The sequence below is a fragment of the Rutidosis leptorrhynchoides genome, chromosome 7 (genome assembly GCF_046630445.1).
Source record: "Rutidosis leptorrhynchoides isolate AG116_Rl617_1_P2 chromosome 7, CSIRO_AGI_Rlap_v1, whole genome shotgun sequence".
Lineage (NCBI taxonomy): Eukaryota > Viridiplantae > Streptophyta > Magnoliopsida > Asterales > Asteraceae > Rutidosis > Rutidosis leptorrhynchoides.
In genome coordinates this window covers 275,989,152-275,996,373 of record NC_092339.1, presented here as the reverse complement: position 1 = coordinate 275,996,373, position 7,222 = coordinate 275,989,152, and the positions used below count along the sequence as shown (strand labels likewise).

Sequence of the window (7,222 nt, the reverse complement as noted above, 5' to 3'; positions counted from 1 at the left end):
CTAAATATTAAGATTGGGGTGATTGGGCTTTGAACCATAATTGGGGTTTGAACAAAAGAACGACACTTGTGGAAATTAGACTATGGGCTATTAATGGGCTTTATATTAACTAAACGATACCTCGTTAATTTAATATAAAGATTACAATTTGACGTATCTATATATAACCACATACGCTTAATCGGGTACGGTGGGAGGGATATCTATAAATACGAATTATCGTTCATTTTACCGGACACGGAAATGAATTAATAGTCAATGAACTCGTTGAAACAGGGGTGGATTACATTCAAGGGTAATTGGTGTAATTGTTAACAAAGTATTGAAACCTTAGATTACACGCAGTCGATAACCTGGTGTATTCATTAAACAAAGTATTAAGACCTTGTTACAGTTCGAATCCCCAATTAGTTGGAATATTTGACTTCGGGTATAAGGATAATTTGAAGAAGACTCTCGCACTTTATATTTAAGACTGATGGACTATTATGGACAAAACCGTATGGACATATCGAATAATCCAGGACAAAGGACAATTAACCCATGGTAATAAACTAAAATCAACATGTCGAACATTATGATTACGGAAGTTTAAATAAGCATAATTCCTTTATTTCATATTTCATCGCACTTTTATTTACTGTCATTTTATTTATGGCACTTTTAATTATCGTACTTTTTAATTATCATAATTTTATTTATCGTCATTTTATTTATTGCACTTTAATTATTGTCATTAACTTTACGCTTTAAATTAAGTTATATTTATTTTTAATATTTTACATTAGGTTTTAACTGCGACTTAAGACATAAAATCGACAAACCGGTCATTAAACGGTAAAAACCCCCTTTTATAATAATAATAATAATAATACGACTTATATATATATATATATATATATATATTTATACAAATATAATTTAAATATATAGCGTTAAACTTGGCTAGTTCCCTGTGGACAAACCGGACTTACTAAAAACTACACTACTGTACGATTAGGTACACTACCTATAAGTGTTGTAGCAAGATTTAGGTATATCCACTCTATAAATAAATAAATAACTTGTGTAAAATTGTATCGTATTTAATAGTATTTCACAATAAAAATATAACTATTTCGTACACTACCCTGCATACATCAAGTATTTTTGGCGCCACTGCCGGGGACCCGAAAGCGAAACGCTATATATATAAAAAAAAAGTTCTTTTATTAAGTATTAATTTATTTTTGTAAAAATACATTTTAAATATTAAAAATATAAAAATAAAAAAAAATATATTTTTAAGAGTTTGTTTAAAATATATAAAATTATAAAGTTTTTCTATTTCTATTTTAGTTTTTAAAAATTAAGTTTTTATTCATTTTATATAAATAAATCAAAAACAGAAAAATATAAAAAATATATATATAAAAAGTATTCGGGCTACACTGTAGTAGCCCAATTTGTGATCTGAATATCTGGGCCATGCGACCGCATGAACCCGTAGGCTAAAACTCATGCAACCGCATGAGATTGTCTGACACGCAAGGATTGAACCTGGTACTGCATTAATTACGGAGTATAATTTAATTATTATTATTAGTAAACCCTAATTAGGGTTAATTATTATATTAATTAGTTTTAGTTTTATTTATTTTGTATTTTTAAGTTATAATTAGTTTTATTAATATAATAAATTAATACTTTTATAAAAATAATAATATAAAAATAATATTTTTGTAAAATTGTATTTTTATAACTTTAAGTTTATTTTTATAAATTGTATATTTTAACCGTTTATTCATAATTTGTAATTTTTCGTTCGTATTTAATTTTAAACTTAGTATTTTGCCATAATTATTGTTTATATTTCTAGATTTTTAGACTTTCCCGTAAAATCCCTTAAGTGCTTTTTCTTTAGACTAAGATTTAGGTGGTTTAGAATTTTGCGACACCGTTTTAAGTTTTAGTGCCTTTTTAAGTTATTGCCGTTTTGGATATAGAATTCCTTTAAGCTTTAATACCTTTAGATGTAAGTTTTAATTTTTAGTTTTTAGAATTCTAAGTTTCCTTCTTATTTTTATTTTTTCGACTGTTTGTTTTTCGACATTTGTTTTTCGACGCTTATTTTTTCGACCTTTTATTTCTCGACGCTCTAGTTTTTAGGAAGTAGAATTTTCTATTTCTTCTCTAAAATTTCTTTAAACTTCGACGAAAAATTATTTTAAGCGGTTAAATTGATAGACATCCAAAATTTTCTGGTTTGTAGTAATTGTTGGATTTGTTAGTGGCGAGTTGTGGGCTTCCGATTTAAAGGGTCCTGGCTACCTGCTGCATCTATTGGCTATTCAAAACGTGGGCAAAATCAGAAAAGTCTATTAATTTGATAGCTTATATAATTTTTATTTTTATAACTAATAGGATATTCAGTGAATGCACCGAGCAAAACGTTCACCACCTGTAACTTGATCAAGTCATCTTGCCAATATTGTCGCCGTTGATTTTTCTTTAGAATCTTCATCCAGTCTACCAAGTACTCCAATTCAAATTTTCGATAATCCATTTTTTGAACCCGACCTCACAATTGAGAATCCGGAGGATATTCAGGGACAATTCAGAGATCCTGAACCACTAATCATTCCTCCTGAACCACAAATCACTCATCTAGAAATTGTCGAGGAAGAAACCATTAAGTCAGAATCCTCTAGCGATTCAGATTCAACAAATTCAATCATGAAAAATCTGGAACCTCTTAGTATGAAAGACCGAATGAGAGCTAAACGCACTGGCCAAAGTCACACAATTACTCAACCAGACATTAATGCGCCAGATTATGAAATCAAAGGACAAATCCTACACATGGTAACTAATCAATGCCAATTTAGTGGTGCGCCGAAGGAAGATCCAAACGAACATCTTTGTACCTTTAATATGATCTGTACTCTATTTAAAATCAGAGAAGTAGAGGATGAACAGATCTATCTCATGTTATTTCCCTGGACTTTAAAGGGAGAAACCAAAGATTGGTTAGAGTCGTTACCTGAAGGGGCGATTGATACATGGGACGTTTTAGTTGAAAAATTTCTTAAACAATTCTTTCCGGCATCTAAAGCCGTGAGACTTCAAGGCGAAATTGTTACATTCACACAAAAGCTAAATGAAACTCTATATGAAGCATGGACAAGATTTAGAAAGTTATTGAGAGGATGTCCACAACATGGTTTAGACACTTATCAAATAGTACAAATATTCTACCAAGGATGCGACATCACTACACGAAAAGACATCGATATAGCAGCTGGTGGTTCCATTATGAAGAAAACCGCAACTGAAGCTTACAAAATTATTGATAACACTGCTTCCCACTCACATGAGTGGCACCAAGAAAAAGATATCTTTAGATCATCTTAAGCAGCTAGAGCCGATTCTATCCATGACTTTGATTCCATTTCCGTAAAGATAGATGCTGTCGAGAGACGAATGGGAAAGATGACTAAAGATATTCACTCAATACGAATTAGTTATGAGCAGTGTGGAGGACCACATTTGACAAAAGATTGTCTCAGTATTGAACAAACAATGGAACAAAGAGAGAATGTTTCATACATGAACCAAAGGCCTGAAAATAATTATCAAAATAATTATCAACCGCCAAGACCAATCTACAATCAAAATTAGAATTATAACCGAAATGTTCCATACAACAACCAACAAGGTCCTAGTAATCAACAAGTATCCAACATTCCTTACAATCAGCAAAGACCTATTTTTCCAAATAAACCACCGCAAACCGATGATAAAAAGCCAAACTTAGAAGACATGATGTCGAAGCTAGTTGAATCTCAAATGCAGTTTTTCACATCTCAGAAACAAACTAATGAACAAAATGCTCAAGCATTTAGAAATCAACAAGCTTCTATTCAAAATCTGGAACAAGAAGTAAGCAACCTAGCTAGGTTGATAGATGAAAGAAAACCAGGGAGTCTACCTAGCGATACAAATGCTAACCCCAGGAATGAAACAGCTAAAGCCATTACCACAAGAAGTGGTATTACACTTAAACCACCTGAAATACCTGAAATTTCTGATGATTCTATTCCTACTCCACAGGTACCACAGCCTGAGCAAGATCAAGAAACGGAACCGATAGTTGAAAAGGTTAATGAAGATAACACAGTTAAGGCTAAACCTTATGTTAAACCATACCAACCACCACTTCCTTACCCGAGTAAAATGAGAAAAGAAAGACTTGAAGCCGAGCAATCCAAATTTTTGGATATGTTTAAACAAATAAATGTAAATCTTCCTTTCATTAATGGGATTTCAGGAATGCCTAGATATGCTAAATTCTTGAAAGATCTGATCACAAATAGAAAGAAAATGGAAGAACTCTCGGCTGTTACAATGAATGCTAATTGCTCTGCAGTGCTGTTGAATAAGCTACCAGAAAAACTTTCAGATCCAGGAAGTTTTACAATTCCATATTTTCTGGGTAGTCTTAGTTCAATAGAAGCTTTGGCAGATTTAGGTGCTAGTATAAATTTAATGTCGTATTCACTATAAGCTAAACTAGACCTCAGAGAATTGAAACCAACACGAATAGGCATACAACTAGCCGATCGATCGGTAAAATATCCTAGAGGGATAATGGAGAACATGCTAGTTAAAGTTGGTAATTTAGTATTTTCGGTAGATTTTGTTATTCTGGACATGGAAGAAGATTCTTGAGTTCCTCTCATATTAGGAAGACCATTCTTACACACGGCTAAAGCAATAATAGACGTGTTTGGTAAGAAACTGACCCTAAGTATAGAGGACGAGAGTGTTACCTTTTCTGTTGATAGAGCCATGCAACAACTGTAATCTGCAGATGATACATGTTATTATATTCAAACTATAGATTCACATGCAGAATTGTTAGAAGAATTTCCAGAATTACAAGGAAAAGGAGAATGTTCTTTAGGAGAAGGAACTGAACCAATTGATGAAGCTGAAATGTTAGCTACACTTATGGCTAATGAATATGAACCAACAACAGAAGAAATTCAAATGCTAAAAGAAGAAGACAGATATCGATATAAATCATCAATAGAAGAACCACCGACATTAGAGTTAAAGCCACTTCCAAACCATTTGGAATACGCTTATTTACATGGTGAATCTGAATTACCTGTAATAATATCGTCTTCTATTACGAAAAATGAAAAATCTCAACTCATTTCTGTCCTAAAAGCTCATAAACCAGCTATTGCATGGAAGATTCATGACATTAAAGGCATAAGTCCTTCGTATTGCACACATAAAATCCTTATGGAAGAAGGTTATAAAACGTATGTACAACGCCAACGAAGACTAAATCCTAATATGCAAGATGTTGTTAAGAAAGAAATTATTAAGCTACTATATGCAGGCTTAATTTATCCAATTTCTGATAGTCCATGGGTAAGCCCAGTTCAATGCGTACCTAAGAAGGGTGGCATGACTGTCATCACAAATGAGAAAAATGAGCTTATTCCTACTAGGATTGTAACAGGATGGCGTGTCTGTATTGATTATAGAAAATTAAATGACGCCACCAGAAAAGATCACTTTTCCTTACCTTTCATTGATCAAATGTTGAAAAGATTAGCCGGAAACAGTTACTATTATTTTCTTGACGGTTTCTCCGGATACTTTCAAATTCCAATAGCACCCGAGGATCAAGAGAAAACTACGTTCACGTGCCGTTATGGTACTTTTGCTTACAAACGCATGCCATTTGGACTATGCAACGCCCCTGCAACCTTTCAAAGGTGCATGATGGCGATTTTTCACGACATGATAGAAGAATGCATGGAAGTTTTCATGGATGACTTTTCAGTCTTCGGTGATACTTTTGAAACATGTCTAGTTAATCTTGAACGAATGCTTATTAGATGCGAACAATCAAATCTAGTTCTTAATTGGGAGAAATGCCATTTCATGGTTAAAGAAGGTATCGTTCTTGGTCATAAAATCTCAAAGGAAGGAATTGAAGTAGATATAGCTAAAGTAGATGTAATTGCTAAACTTCCACATCCCACCAATGTTAGAGGAGTTAGGAGTTTTCTAGGGCATGCCTGTTTTTACCGACGTTTCATAAAAGATTTTCCTAAAATTGCCATTTCTATGAATAAACTCCTAGAAAAGGATGCTCCATTCATCTTTTCAGATGAATGCATCAAATCTTTTAATATTCTTAAAGAAAAACTCACTAATGCACCGATCATGATAACTCCAAATTGGAATCTACCATTTGAACTCATGTGCGATGCAAGTGATTTTACAATGGAAGCCGTTTTAGGACAAAGGATTGAAAAACGATTTCAACCTATTTATTACACTAGTAAGAAGTTACAAGGAGCATGATGTCAAAGCTAATTGGTATAAAATACTATTAAATTTTACAAGGAAATACTATTAAATACGATACAATTTTACACAAGATATTTATTTATTTATTGAATGGATATACTTAAACCTTGCTACAACACTTATAGGCAGTGTACCTAATCGTACAGTAGTGTAGTTTTTAGTAAGTCCGGTTCGTTCCACAGGGAAAATCTTTTAATCAAAGCTTAACGCTATATTAGTTTAATTTATAAAAATACAAATATATATATAAATAATATTATTATTATAAAGGGGGGTTTTTTTACTGTTTAATGACCGGTTTGTCGATTTTAAAACTTTAGTCGCAGTTAAAACAAAATGTAATATATTAAATAAATAAAAGACTTAATTTAAAGCGTAAAGTAAATAACGATAATGAAATTGCGAATAAATAAAAGTGCGATAAAATAAACTTGCGATAATTAAAAAGTACGATAATTAAAATTGCAATTAAATACAATAACAATAAATAAAAGTGCGATAATTAGAAGTGCAATTAAATATAAAATAAAGGAAATTAAATATGAAATAAAAGAATTATGCTTATTTAAACTTCCGTAATCATGATGTTTGACGTGTTGATTTTAGTTTTATGCCCATGGGTTAATTGCTCTTTGTCCTGGATTATTTAATATGTCCATACGGATTTGTCCATAATAGTCCATCAGTCATAAATATAAAGAGCGAAAGCCTTCGTCAAATTATTCTTATTCCCGAAGTAAAATATTCCAACTAATTGGGGATTCGAATTGTAACATGGTTTTAATACTTTGTTTAATGAATACACCAGGTTATCGACTGCGTGTAAACCAAGGTTTTACTACTTTGT

The 7,222-nt window shown here is 32.0% G+C and overlaps 1 non-coding gene across 1 annotated transcript; it reads right to left on the bottom strand.

Moving 5' to 3' along the window:
• Positions 1-3,099: 3,099 nt before the first annotated feature.
• On the bottom strand, positions 3,100-3,206 carry LOC139860912 (small nucleolar RNA R71). Its single transcript, XR_011763538.1, has one exon. It is a non-coding gene; the product is annotated as a small nucleolar RNA R71 (small nucleolar RNA).
• Between the last annotated feature and the right edge of the window lie 4,016 nt (positions 3,207-7,222).